The sequence below is a fragment of the Aquarana catesbeiana genome, linkage group LG04, assembly GCF_042186555.1.
Source record: "Aquarana catesbeiana isolate 2022-GZ linkage group LG04, ASM4218655v1, whole genome shotgun sequence".
In the NCBI taxonomy this organism is placed as follows: Eukaryota; Metazoa; Chordata; class Amphibia; order Anura; family Ranidae; genus Aquarana; species Aquarana catesbeiana.
The window spans coordinates 147089286-147104549 of record NC_133327.1 but is presented as its reverse complement, the minus strand read 5'-3'; the positions used below and the strand labels follow the sequence as shown (position 1 = coordinate 147104549).

General features: G+C 43.1%; 1 protein-coding gene across 1 annotated transcript in view; it reads right to left on the bottom strand.

Moving 5' to 3' along the window:
* GPR35 (G protein-coupled receptor 35) overlaps positions 1–13526 on the bottom strand; it is a 156878-nt gene extending 143352 nt beyond the window's left edge. The window contains exons 1-2 of the mRNA XM_073625846.1: positions 13313–13526; positions 11785–11897 (exon numbers count right to left, since the gene is read on the bottom strand). The gene's annotated coding sequence lies outside the window, so the exon portion shown is untranslated. The remainder of the gene's footprint in view (positions 1–11784; positions 11898–13312) is intronic.
* Between the last annotated feature and the right edge of the window lie 1738 nt (positions 13527–15264).

The following is a 15264-nucleotide window of genomic DNA, read 5'->3' as shown; positions in this document are numbered from 1 at the left end:
GTATAAGTCTCAGCAAGCAGCTTTAAATGCAAGAAAATATTTGATATTTGACCAGTTTCCAGCACAATAGTTTCAATATAGGTCTGAATCAGGCATCAAAGATATTCAGTGACAATTACGTAAGTAGTCTGGTGGTTAAGGGTGGAGATATGCCGCGTACACACGACCAGACTTTTCGGCATCAAAGGTCCGACGGAACAAATCCATCAGACAATTCAATCGTGTGTGGGCTTCGTCCGACCCTTTCTGTCTAAAAATCTGAGGGATCTTAGAAATAGAACAAGTTTCAAATCTTTCCGACGGACTCGATTCCTATCGAAAAATCAGTTCATCTGTATGCTAGTCCGATGGACCAAAAACGACGCAAGGGCAGCTATTGGCTACTGGCTATGAACTTCCCTATTCTAGTCCGGTCATACGTCATCACGTTCGAAAGCTATTGGCTACTGGCTATGATCTTCCCTATTCTAGTCCGGTCATACGTCATCACGTTCGAAAGGATTGGACTTTGGTGTAGGCAAGTCCGTTTTGTTGGAACTCCGTCGAAAAGTTCTTCGGAGTTCAGTCCGATGAAAAGTCCGCTCGTGTGTACGCGGCATTAGAGTTAAGGCTTAGGGTTCAGGTTACGTTTTCAGTTAGTAGAACTATAGTAAAAACTTTTTTTTTTGGATTGAGTAAGGTAGGTTTATATCCCTGTCAGTGTATTTTTTTTTACCATCTGTGTCCCATTCCATTCCCAGTCCCATTCCAGTCCTAAAGCCAGGGGTGTTACGTCACGTGGTGTGACGTAATGCATAGGAAGTGACCGGACCACGCGAGAACCGGAAGTGATGTAAGAGGCACCTGTAACGCCGTCCAAATTACAGATCTGCTGTTTTTTCACTACTCTGTTGTAAGTTTCCACTTAGTTTTTAAATAAATTAATCAGTTTATACATTCTACACTATGGGAGATTCTTCTTTATCCCCTGTACATATCCGCTGGGGATCAACGTCCGTATGGACTAAGCCGGAGCCACCATCTAATATACTTGTACAATACCTGGAGAGGGCCATCTACCATCACAACATCTTGGAAAGGTCTCCAGCTATACCCATCTCCACTGCTTTTCACTATCCATATGGAGGTAAGAGTCTAGTGAACACTGAGTGATACACACAAAGAGGAACACACCGGCGATTTTATTGAAAAGCACTTATTGAAGCACTGTCTGCACTTTGTTTTATCATAGACTTTATTTATTTTCACTTCATGAACTATTGCAGCACCACTATTTGTTGTGTCAACAGTGTGATAAAGAGAGATTATACGGATTATTGCTACATTCATCTATATAAATTACATGTGTCTCATTGATATATTGCATATACATAGGAATTTTTTTTTTATATTTATATATTTTTTTTTTTTGCACTGAAATCATCTTATGTGCACAGATTCATATTTGTATTTTGCACGGCGCCATGAGCGTTCATTGGTATTTGAGCACAAGCTCATATTTGCACCTAGCAATTTTGCACAACATCTTTAGCGTTTTTTCTGCACAGTCGCATTTTTAGAAATTTTTGCACAGATTATCGCACAGTGCTAAATCATCTATCATTAGGCCACCACTATTTGTTGTGTCAGCAGTGTGATAAAGAGAGATTATACGGATTATTGCTACATTCATCTATAATAATTACATGTGCTCATTGATATATTGCATATGCATAGGAATTGTATTATTGATATTTATATAATTTTTTTGCACTGAAATCATCTTATGTGCACAGATTCATATTTGTATTTTACACAGCGCCATGAGCGTTCATTGGTATTGATTTATTTGAACACAAGCTCATATTTACACCTAGCAATTTTGCACAACATCTTTAGCGTTTTTTTGCACAGTCACATTTTTTAGCAATTTTTGCACAGATTATTGCACAGTGCTAAATCATCTATATTTATAATGTTAAGTTGCGCTGATCACTTATTTATTTTATACCAATTTAGTGCACTCATACACTTTAGATCTAGCTGCAATTTATCAGAGTACAATATTATACATTCACTTTGATAGCGCAAAGGACCTTACTTACATTTAATTGTCCCTTGTTCCCATCTCAGAAAGTCGGGAGGTATGCCCTGCATTCACTATATCTGGTCTCCAACAGTACATAGAACATGGAAATGCAATTATTTTAGTAAATATAAATTGCTAAACATCTTTTCTCATTAGCAGTATATAGCAGTCTTGTGACTTCTATCAGTGTCTGGCCGAGCACTGGTTAAAGCTTGTAGGAGGAGTTTTCATTCTCTGTTGACTGTCCTATGAGGCTGTAGGACCCCTGACTTTCTGTCTGGACAGTGCTGATTGGCTCTGTGCTGATCACATGCACCCTCCCCCCCCCCAAAAAAAAAAGCTTTCTAGCAATACACACCCAACTGAACATGTGCAGAGTGCCTCCTAGGGATCTGTACTATCAGCAGATTTATTGGGGACAGTAAAGGAAAGGGAGGATCAGAGAAGACAGGATCGAACAGCTTTTTTACACAATGCGGTGCCTGTGAGTGCACGTAGGTCTGCGAGTGCACGTAGGTCTGTGAGTGGTCTGCGAGTGCACGTAGGTCTGCGAGTGGTCTGCGAGTGCATGTAGGTCTGCGAGTGGCCTGCGAGTGCATGTAGGTCTGCGAGTGGCCTGTGAGTGCACATAGGTCTGCGAGTGGTCTGCGAGTGCACGTAGGTCTATGAGTGCATGTAAGTCTGCGAGTGCACATAGGTCTGCGAGTGGTCTGCGAGTGCACGTAGGTCTGCGAGTGCACGTAGGTCTGTGAGTGGCCTGCGAGTGCATGTAGGTCTGCGAGTGCACGTAGGTCTGCGAGTGTTCTGCGAGTGCACGTAGGTCTGTGAGTACCTGTGTATTGTCTTGTTGTGTACCTGTGTATTGTCTTGAGTATTAGTGCAAGGAAGCTAGCTGTTAGGTAATTTGGACAGGGTAAAATCCCCAATCCTCACTAAATTTAATAGGTACGATGCCCGGCGGATGTGGAGAGGCAACTCTTTGTACATCTTGCTGCATGTATGCATTCATTGGTCATCCGATCGAGGGCGAATACTGCTGTGCAAAATGTAAGCACATTGTTTCCCTGGAAGCCCAGGTTCTGAATCTGGGGAAGCAACTGTCGGCACTGAGAAATCCCTCCATACTAAGCCAGGAACGTATACGGCAGGGGCCAGCACAGGGGCGGGTGGAGACAAAGAGGTGCAGGCACTAGCAAAGAGTAGATGGATGACAGTCAGGAAGGGTAGAGGGGGAAGTGCCAGGGAGGCCGATCCAGGACTGGAGCATCCCAATAAGTACGCTCCATTGAGTGACATTGGTGAAACCAGTCAGGGACCAGCACTGCTGGAGATGAGGGACTCTCCTAGCAGCCGGGGGAAGAACTCCTCCAGTGAGAGTGGGGGGGGCAGCGAAGGGAAAGGAAAGACAGATTCTGTTGGTAGGGGACTCAATTCTTAGAAGGACAGAGAGGGCAATCTGTAACCAAGACCTGAAGCGCCGGACAGTATGTTGTCTACCGGGCGCTCGGGTTCGGCACATCACGGATCTTGTGGACAGATTACTGGGAGGGGCTGGGGAAGACCCAGCTGTCATAGTGCACGTTGGCACCAATGACAAAGTCAGAGGCAGATGGAGTGTCCTAAAGAACGATTTTAGGGACTTAGGAGCTAAATTGAGGAAAAGGACCTCCAAGGTAGTATTCTCAGGAATACTACTGGTACATCGAGCCACACCAGAAAGGCAGAGGGAGATTAGGGAAGTAAACAAGTGGCTGAAGAGCTGGTGTAGTAAGGAGGGGTTTGGGTTCCTGGAGGACTGGGCCGACTTCTCAGTCGATAACCGGTACTATAGAAGGGATGGACTGCACCTAAATGAGGAGGGTGCAGATCTGCTGGGAATGAAGATGGCCAAAAAGATAGAGGGGTTTTTAAACTAGGTGATGGGGGGGGGTTCAGAGGTAGAGATAGGGCAGAAGATATTCCAGAGGGTAGTATTGGGGGCATTAGTGGTAGGTTGACCAAAGCACAAAAACACAAGGTAAGTATAGTAGCAAGTCCTAGTTGCAATCTCGAAACACTCAATACGAGGACAATATGCGACCGGTCTAAACTATGTGGCATGTTCACCAATGCCAGGAGCATGGCAGACAAGATGGGTGAACTAGAGATACTGTTGTACGAGGAGGATTTGGATTTTGTGGTAATTTCAGAGACCTGGTTCAACAGCTCTCATGATTGGCTGGCAAACATTCAAGGGTATACCCTTTACCGCAAGGATAGAAAGGGTAAAAAAGGGGGAGGGGTATGCCTATATATCAAGAATAATGTACAAGGGAATGTGAGAGATGACATCATTGAGGGAGCTGGGGAGGAGGTGGAATCCTTATTGGTAGAGCTCCAAAGGGATGAAGCTAAGGGGAAAATAATACTGAGAGTATGCTATAGGCCCTCTAACCTGAGGGAGGAAGTCGAGACAGATCTCCTATCACAATTTGGATTAGCAGCAAGGATGGGAAGTGTTATCATAATGGGGGATTTTAATTATCCAGACATAGACTGGGCGGAGGGAACCGCGCATTCATTTAAGGCTCGCCAGTTCCTCAATGTCTTGCAGGACAATTTTATGGGTCAGATGGTAGATGCACCAACTAGAAACAAAACATTACTGGATCTACTGATTACCAACAATACAGACCTGATCACAGATGTGGAAATACAGGGCAATTTAGGTAACAGCGATCACAGGTCAATTAGTTTCAGTATAAATCACACAAATAGGAAACATAAAGGGAGTACAAAGACACTGAATTTCAAAAGAGCCAACTTCCCTAAACTACAAACCTTGCTAAAAGGCATAAATTGGGATAAAATATTAGGAACAAAGAATACGGAGGAGAGATGGGGTTGCTTTAAGAGCATATTAAATAAGGGCATTAGCCAATGTATCTCATTGGGTAATACATTTAAAAGAGCGAACAAAAGTCCTGGATGGCTTGACTCCAATGTAAAAATGCATATAAAAGCAAAGGAGAAGGCCTTCAAAAAATATAAGGTTGAGGGATCATCCTCAGCACTCAGTCTTTATAAAGAATGCAACAAGAAATGTAAGGGTGCAATTAGGATGGCTAAGATAGAACATGAAAGACACATATCGGAGGAGAGCAAAAAAAATCCCAAGAAATTCTTTAAGTATGTAAACAGTAAAAAAAGGAGGACAGACCATATTGGCCCCATAAAGAATGAGGAAGAACATCTGGTTACAAAGGATGGGGAGATGGAGAAGGTATTGAATTTATTCTTCTCCTCAGTCTTCATGAGTGAATCGGGGGGCTTCAGTAACCAAAACTGCAGTGTTTATCCTCATGACACAACACAGGAAGCACCTCCATAGTTAACAGAGGACAGAATTAAAATTAGACTTGAGAAACTTAACATTAATAAATCACCGGGACCAGATGGCTTGCATCCGAGGGAACTCAGTCAAGTGATTGCCAGACCGTTGTTCCTAATTTTTACTGACAGTCTACTTACTGGAATTGTACCAGCTGATTGGAAAAAAGCCAATGTAGCACTAATATTTAAAAAGGGCCCAAAATACATCCCTGGGAATTACAGGCCAGTTAGCCTAACTCTTGGAGGGGATGATAAGGGACTATGTACAAGATTTTAGTAATGAGAACGGTATCATTAGCAGTAATCAGCATAGATTCACAAAGAAGCGTTCTTGCCAAACAAATCTACTAACCTTCTATGAGGAGGTTGCCATCTAGATAAAGGAAGGCTCGTAGACGTGGTGGATCTGGATTTTGCAAAAGCATTTGACACAGTTCCCCATAAACGGTTACTGTACAAAATAAGGTCCGTTGGCATGGACCATAGGGTGAGTACATGGATTGAAAACTGGCTACAAGGGCGAGTTCAGAGGGTGGTGATAAATGGAGAGTACTCGGAATGGTCAGGAGTGGGTAGTGGGGTTCCCCAGGGTTCTGTGCTGGGACCAATCCTATTTAATTTGTTCATAAACGACCTGGAGGATGGGATAAACAGTTCAATCTCTGTATTTGCAGACGATACTAAGCTAAGCAGGGCAATAACTTCTCTGCAGGATGTTGAAACCTTGCAAGAAGATCTAAATTAATTGGGGTGGGCAACTACATGGCAAATGAGGTTCAATGTAGAAAAATGTGAAATAATGCATTTGGGTGGCAACAATATGAATGCAATCTATACACTGGGGGGAGAACCTCTGGGGGAATCTAGGATGGAAAAGGATCTGGGGGTCCTAGTAGATGATAGGCTCAGCAATGGCATGCAATGCCAAGCTGCTGCTAACAAAGCAAACAGAATATTGGCATGCATTAAAAAGGGTATCAACTCCAGAGATAAAACGATAATTCTCCCACTCTACAAGACTCTGGTCCGGCCGCACCAAGAGTATGCTGTCCAGTTCTGGGCACCAGTCCTCAGGAAGGATGTATTGGAAATGAAGCGAGTACAAAGAAGGGCAACAAAGCTAATAAAGGGTCTGGAGGATCTTAGTTATGAGGATAGGTTGCGAACACTGAACTTATTCTCTCTGGAGAGGGGATATGATTTCAATATACAAATACTGTACTGGTGACCCTACAATAGAAATAAAACTTTTTCGCAGAAGAGAGTTTAACAAGACTCGTGGCCACTCATTAAAATTAGAAGAAAAGAGGTTTAACCTTAAACTACATAGAGGGTTCTTTACTGTAAGAGCGGCAAGGATGTGGAATTCCCTTCCACAGGCGGTGGTCTCAGCGGGGAGCATCGATAGCTTCAAGAAACTATTAGATAAGCACCTGAATGACCACAACATACAGGGATATACAATGTAATACTGACACATAATCACACACATAGGTTGGACTTGATGGACTTGTGTCTTTTTTCAACCTCACCTACTATGTAACTATGTAACAGTGAGTATAACAAGCATGCTTTACTGCATATACAGACTGGTTTACTGTTTTGGGTAAAGCAACACTTTAAGAGATGTAAGATTTAAGTGTTAGGGTAAGGTTAATTGTAAAATGCTCATGCATAGCAAAGTAACATTATTGCACTACCCTCTGCCCCATATAGAGCATAAGCCCTAAATAAGCTCAGTATTGGAGCATACACAGCTATAAGGACCTTCTGTACATGTTAGAGTGCCCAACATGTGGCCACAAAAGTGCAGTGTGCTGCTTACTGGGAGTAAAGGGAGAGGGTCACATACCCCCATATACCCAGAAAAAAAGGCAACTTACAGGGCTCTGGAAGGTGAACTACCAGAAGCTCCTCATCAGCAGTGTCTACCAGAAGCTGCTGTCTTCCTTCAAGCTGATTAAAATATTTAACTCTGTGGGCCGACCAAATTAAACTCAGCTTCAGTACTAGATTGATGATACACAACAAGGGGGTCTTGTGCTGCAGTGGACCTGAAAATGCAAGGCTGTGACATCCCAGAAAGGGCTGGATTACTGAGATGAGCAATGCTGATAACTTTGCATAGACTACAACGATTGCTGGAGCAGTAGGAGGTGGTGCAATTTGATATTATGGAAATTGATTAATGCCATTCGGAGATGTTGGAACATGTGGCAGGTCCTTTTTGTAACAAAAAGTTGCAAACTGGCCTTGAAAAAAGTAAAAAAATAAGTTTAAGCTCCAATCCACTTCAAGCGACTGTAAAGCATAATTTTTCTTCTGTGAAATAACAAACAATTTATACTTACCTGCTCTGTGAATTAGTATTGCACAGAGCAGCCCCAAACTTCCTCTTCTAGGGTCCCCTGCCGGTGCTCTAGGCTCCTCCTCTTCTTGATGCACCACCATAGGAAACCGCTTCCTATGGGAGGGTACCAGCGGGCTTGCTCCTGAGCCAGGCTGTGTGCATCTATAGACACACACAGAGCGGCTTGCCCCCCTGGCTCCCTCCTCATAGGATTTGACTGACAGCAGAAGGAGCCAATGACTCCTGCTGCAAAAAACATTTTATCTTTAGAACCACTTTCAATAGGGTTCAGAGCTATGTTTATGCTTAGTGCTTTTTATTTATGCTTTTTATTTTTGCTTTCTATGACCCAAACTTTGCCCAGTTCGCTCATTCCTTATGATCACCAGTCCCTGTCTGTGTACCACCAAAGCCAAGTGAAATATAAAGCAGTTTTAAAGGCTCCTTCCTGGAAGCAGACTGTCTACTTACTCTGCTTACTGGTGTAGATGCTGTGAAAGAGTATATCACACAGGTCACGTATTCTCTTTCCTGCAATCACTGTTAAAATTCCTTGACAGCACATTTTCCAGTTTGTTTCCCAGATGGGGCTATATAGTCTACATATAGTTTATATAGCTGCAACTATGATGGCAGATCATACTAAAGGTGGTTTTTACACTCCCCCACTTGTCTGGAGGCCCCCATCCAGGGCCAATCCTCAGCGCTGCAATCTGCTGCTTAAGTTGACTGACTGCACTGGTTGCCGCCCGGCCTCTAGCTAGCAACCAGTGACATCAGTCAGAGGACGCGGCCGCCCCAGCAGCTAGTGAACAAGCTCCACCCACCTCTGTCATGTTCTTCCGACAGTGTGGAGAGGGAGCGGAGCAGAAGGATGGCCCTTGATAGCTGGCGCTGCCTTGCTGCTGTGAGTGACAGACTGTACTGCACTAGGCCGGCGGCTTCAAGTAAGTCTAACACTGTCTACTTAAGTAAGTTCAAGTTGTGCATCAAACACAGCCACTGTCTGTGCCTCTTTAAAGCTGCCACTGTGCCCATCAAACACAGCCACTGTGCCCATCAAAGCTGCCACTGTACCCATCAAACAGCCACTGTGCCCATCAAAGCTGCCACTGTGCCCATCAAACACAGCCACTGTGCCCATCAAACACAGCCACTGTGCCCATCAAAGCTGCCACTGTGCCCATCAAACAGCCACTGTGCCCATCAAAGCTGCCACGGTGCCCACCAAATGCAGCCACTGTGCCCATCAAATGTAGCCACTGTGCCCATCAAAGCTGCCACTGTGCCCATCAAAGCTGCCACTGTGCCCATCAAATGCAGCCACTGTGCCCATCAAAGCTGCCACTGTGCCCATCAAAGCTGCCACTGTGCCCATCAAACGCTGCCACTGTGCCCATCAAACGCAGCCACTGTGCCCTTCAAACGCAGCTACTGTGCCCATCAAACTCATGTTATATAGTCCAAACGTTGTGTTAATTTTTAAACACTGGTTTTGTTGGAAGTACCAATAAATATAGCCTTATTGATAATTTGCATTTTTATTCTCGTGTGTGATTGTGTAGACAGGGCCCCAGTGCACTGTATTGCCCGGGGGCCTATAATGCTCTTAAGATGGCCCTGATCACATGCAAGGAAAATAAACAAAAACTGTATTTTTGCTTGTGCATAACTGGCTGATGGAAGTCACTTCATTCACTAATCTAAAGGAAAATTCACTTGCAGAGTGTAACTTACCTTGCCAAATGAAAAGCATATTTGCCCTTACTGAATTAACCCCAGTGGCTCAGTGCAATTATTCTGTCTCTGAACAATCGTTGAGATAAAATAACAACTACATTAGGGTCTACTTATCAATGCTTTTACCCAAGATTCACATGACCTTAAAGCGATACTAAACGCACACTGTTTAATTTACATTGTCCCTTCTATTTCTGTATGTGGGTGTATGTGTGTATATACAGCTGTCACATGACCCAAATCTTTCTCATCCTGCCTGTAGGGAAACATAAGCAGGAGCAGTTTCTAGTCCTATGCTGCTGGCCACATGTTCAAAAAAAAAAAAAAAACAGCCCTTAGAATACAGATTAAAAATAAAAAAATAATATAAATGAACTGTTTTAAATTGGAATATAAATGTATATTTGAAACCAAATCTTTATAATTTTGTGGAAATAACGTGGTGTAGGTGGATTTCTGCCAGTCACAGGCTGTGTCACTCCCCTCGAGCCTGGGTTTTAGAATAAGAGGGAGCTAAAGCCACCATCATTTTACATGTAATATCCCACCCCTATTCTGTTTAGCTGGTTAGTGAGCATGGAGGAGGAGGGAAAGAGTGCAATGTCATTTACTACTGTGTATACACCCACATGTGTGACTCTATAGTCACATAGCTGCTCAGATGTGATAGGTAGGAAACTCACTGGAAACTGAGCATGTGCAGAGTTGCCACTACAAAATCCCTAGCTGAATTGGGGACATGGACAGAAGGTGGAGATAGAGAGAAGTGAGATCAACCAGGTTTTTTTGTAGAACACAGAAAATGAATCTCAGTGACTGAGTGAGTGACTGAGTGAGTATGAACAGCATGTAATACAGCATTTATTGATAGTTTTTTATGATGTGGGTTTAGTGACACTTTAACCACTTCAATACAGGGCATTTGCACCCCCTTCCTGCCCAAGCCAATTTTAAGTTTTCAGCATTGTCGCAATTTGAATGACAATTGCAGTCATGCAACACTGTGCCTAAATGAAATTTTTATCATTTTTTTCCCCACAAATAGAGCTTTCTTTTGGTGGTATTTGATCGCCTCTGCAGTTTTTATTTTTGTGCTATAAACAAAAGAAGAGCGACAAGTTTGAAAAAAAACACATATTTTTTACTTTTTGCTATAATAAATATCCCAATTTAAAAAAAAAATGTTTTCCCTAAGTTTAGGCCGATATGTATTCTTCTACATATATTTGGTAAAAAAAAAATTGCAATAAGCGTATATTGATTGGTTTGCGCAAAAGTTATAGCGTCTATAAAATAGGGGATAGTTTTATGGCATTTTTATCATTTTTTTTTTTTTACTAGCAATGGCGGCGATCTGCAATTTTTATTGTGACTGTGACATTGCAGTGGACAGATTGGACACTTTTGACACCATTTTGGGACCATTGGCATTTATACAGCGATCAGTGCTATACAAATGCATTGATTACTGTATAAATGTCATTGACAGGGAAGGGGTTAACACCCTGGGGGGTGATCAAGGGGTTAACTGTGTGTCCTAGGGAGTGATTCTAACTGTAGGGGGAAGGGACTCACAAGGGGAGGAGACCGATCTGTGTTCCTCTGTAGTAGGAACACATGATCTGTCTCCTCTCACCTGACAGGACGTGGATCTGTGTGTTTACACACACAGATCCACGTCCTGGCCCTGTTACCGGGCAATCGCCGGTGCCCGGCAGACATCTCAGCCACCTGGCACATGCATCGGCTCCCGAGTCCCGAGGCGCACCCCCCAGGCGGCCGGGAAGCCCAGGACGTCATATGACGCCCGCCCAGTATGGGAGATCCCTCCTGCGGACGTCGTATGACTATGTCTGGGATGGGAAGTGGTTAACCTTAGATCATACAATTTTTAGTTTGATTCAATTGGGAAAATTTGTGAATCTTGGGTGAAAACATAGACCCCCTAAAGAGACCCCAGTGACTTCAATTGTGATAAAAATCCCTAAAAAAGCACAACTATAGTTTAGCACTGCAAAGCAGGAACCAGAGTCGTCGCCCTAATATGATTATATAAATCCATTGCTAGCTTATACATAAACAGTTACAAAAAATAAATATAATGTTAATGTTTATAATCCCTATTGGTAACTATTTAGATATGCACACTGCTCATCTACCGAGAGCCCCAAAAGTAATAAACTGGGGCTGCTTGGCTGCGGGAAGAATAGTCCTCAGGAAGAGTTAGAACTTGGAAGAAAACTGCAGGCCTCACCTGATTGGAGTCAAGGGTAAGGTAGCAGGAATGAGCTGCAGGGGCTTGTAGGGGTTTCTGAGAGTTCCTTCTGGAAGACTGATGAGGGAAAAAAGTTGTCCAGGATCTTCTCCCTGCAGGAATACAATAAGAACACATGCTGACACAGGTCAGGTGAGCTGTGGAACAGAGGAGACCACAATGGCTTACAGAGAAGCTATCAGAGGTTTTGGAGTGGTCCAGGGAGGTCTCGGCATCACCTCCGGTCGCAAAGCATACTAGAAGGTCTAGGAATCCAAAGTGACGCAGTCCTTCCCACACCACCCAGGTCTGCTGTCACTCTGAGAGCCCTGACAGTGACCCTCCAGCACCTCTCGACCTTCACAACATTGTCAGTACAGCTGTGAGGGCTGGGAGAATCTCCACCACCAATGGGACCCTTGGGAGCCTGGGTCCCAAGCCATCATCTCACTTTCCCCCTCGCCACTCTAGATGTCCAGAAATGATGAACTCTCCTGCTGCTGAAGTTTCAGGCAGTGGGGTGGCCCAGTTCTCTTTGCTGCTCCTGCACCTTAATCTGATGCCTCCCTGACAGCTGATGTACTGAGCAAAGGGGGAGCCCGACATAGAAAGAGAACCACCTCAAGCAGCAGAGCTGAGCACTTCTGCTCTGCTACTCCAGTAGTCCACACAGCTGCAGGAGATCGGATCTGGGAAGACCTGGTGATGGCTCGATAGGCACAAGCATGACTGAGCTTCCCAACATGCCCAGCTGGAGGTCATGGTTCATCACGATGCAGAGTCAGGCTGGCTGTGGTGCCAGAGATGTTATTATCGAATTGTGGGAGATTTACAGTGATGCAGCCTGACCAAGTCCTTCAGTGGTGGCAACATTTGAGGAGCCATCTAGGTTCAGCTCTGGCTGATCATGGGGCAGCGCAGAGGCAGCCTGGTGAGACCCTTTCTTTCTCCTCTTCTATAGACAGGGATCAGGGACTTGGGTCTAGGAAGGAAGGCAATAGAGTGAGGTATTACCACAGTTTTACTGCAGTTGTTGGGGCCTAGTGGAATTTCAGGTATACAGTACTGCCCAGGGAGCTGTCCTTGAGCCAGTGAGGTGTGTCTGGGAACAAGGGTGGATTTTAGATAAATCCTTTTGACTAGCAGACACCAAAGACCTCTTCTTGTAACCAACAGTTGTCAAGATCGTTTTGATTATTGTAAACTGAAACTGTTAATGGTTTTGTGGTTAAATAAAGAACTGCTGTGACTGTTTAAACCAATCTACTGCATGTGTTTATTGGAATTTAACTAAGTGGGGCAGAACCAACAAATCCATCAATCAAGACTATATTCTCTCTGCAATGTCTAAGAATGTGAAACACCCACGGTGCAGTGTTGGGTACTGGATATATACAATACTACCTTTTAAAGCTGTTGAATGCAGATGATAGCACGTTGCTGAGACTCTTTTACCATTTGGGCAGTGATTCAAATCACTGCCCATATTTCCTATTCTTCACATACAACAAACACGTTGTTTTCTTACCTGATATGATTATTCTGTTACATTTTGCAGGGTGTATCTGAAAATTTGGTATTGCCGTTTTTCTTCAATTGCTTGGAAGAAATTTATTTATTGTGCATTTGTGCTTGTATGTATCAGTGAAATCTTCAGGATTTCTCCGCAATCAGAGAGAAGTTTAGATCATCAGAGGCGTCAGTTGAGTAATTTCCACCAGCCATATATGCGAATGAAAGTGAAAGGCAAGACAATGCTAATGTGGCACTCCTCTCCTTTATTTATTACGCAACACCAAGCTGTCAGTTCTTGAACTTTGGCTTTCTCAGTAAAGAAGGGAATTGTGTAATGCCAATATAATTTAGGGCAGTCAAGTTCAAGTCTTCAGCAGGGAAGATTTCATGTGCCAGCATGTTACATTAGATGTTTTATACTTTTATATGTAAAGCATTTACGTAAAGCATCAGAAAACCTGAGCTCCTTTAAACTATTTATTTCACTTTTTTTGGAAACTCTCTTATAACAGAGGGTCAACAACACCTACTGCCTTCCTTTTATATAATTGTCTTTACTGCACTTTATAAACAAATCACAGATATAAGACAGGTTTGCTTCTGTAAAATTGCATTTACAGGCTGTAGTTTTATTCTGATACTGCATGCAGAAAACTGGAATGGTGTAAAAATGCACCTATAGGTAACTTATTGTACATTCTATACTTCTTTAAATAAATAAGCCCCCTTCCCATTTTTTGCTGAATATCTCTCACCTAATGCAAACCTTGTCATATTTATCTTTTAGGTGGAGGGATTTTTCCCTCCTCTTCCTTTTGGATGAAGTTGAGCGTTGCAGCGAAAAAAAACATTTTTCTATGGATGTCTTTCTCTTCTGAAAGGTAGTTATTGCTGTTATACTCCTTTACCACCAGCTTTACAAAGACTATAGCCTACCTCCTTTCTAGTTGTTTGTATATCATTTACATAGGGAGATTGAGGATTAAGCCATGTTCTTTTACCTCTATGCGTAGCCTGTTGGGCTTCTGAGTTGAACACGTCCATCCATCCATTGCAGTTAACCCCTTATCCAGGTCTTTGAAGTTCTTACCAGCTCAAAATATACACCCCCCCTTTTTGGGGATTGACTGTGAGTAATGTATTATGTATTGTTTGCTCATTATTTACACTTTAGCTGTCCAATGTGTATGTGTATATAGTTGTTTTTTGTGTAGTAATATGTTCTGTTTATTTTCCTTTTTATTAGCTATTATATCCAACAACACCCTCTGAACCCCTGGGGAAGCTATAATTGTGAAATGCATTAGGATCACACCATCATCTCCCTTCCACTGTACATAAGTACAGTGCCTTGCAAAAGTATTCAAGAGATGGGCGGAGCATAGCGGAGCAGACATGCATTGTTAGAGCTCCGCACCGCTGAGGAGAGAAGAGAAGGACAAAGCAGAGCCTGCAGGCTCAAAAGGTATCCATTTGAACCTTTTTGCCCCAGGGAACAAACTGTGAAAGTTTGGGCAGGAAATATGGTACTGGGAGGAAACCGTGGCAGAAATAAAAATCACCTCACAAAGAGCTCACAGGCACTCACTGCAGCTGAAGCAGCTCCAGTCACCTCACAAGATACAGCATCAGGGCGCTCTCACAGACAGAAAATGTCACAGCAAGACTCTCCATTTGAGTCAGATACAGAACAAATCCTCTCACAAACTTCTCCACAAGCCTCCTCAGCATCCCCAGTAATATTATTACAATTTGAAAAGATGCTTCATAAGGCTTTAAAACAAACCTCAGACCAAATAACAAAAAGCCTAACCAAAGAAATAAGAGAGCTGAGAAACCGCACCGCAGCCTTAGAAATAAAAATGGATGAAATTGAAATTACAACCCAAGTAAATATAACAGAATTGGAACAATTAAAAGAAGAGAATTTAATACTTCAAACTAAGCTCGAAGATTACGAAAATA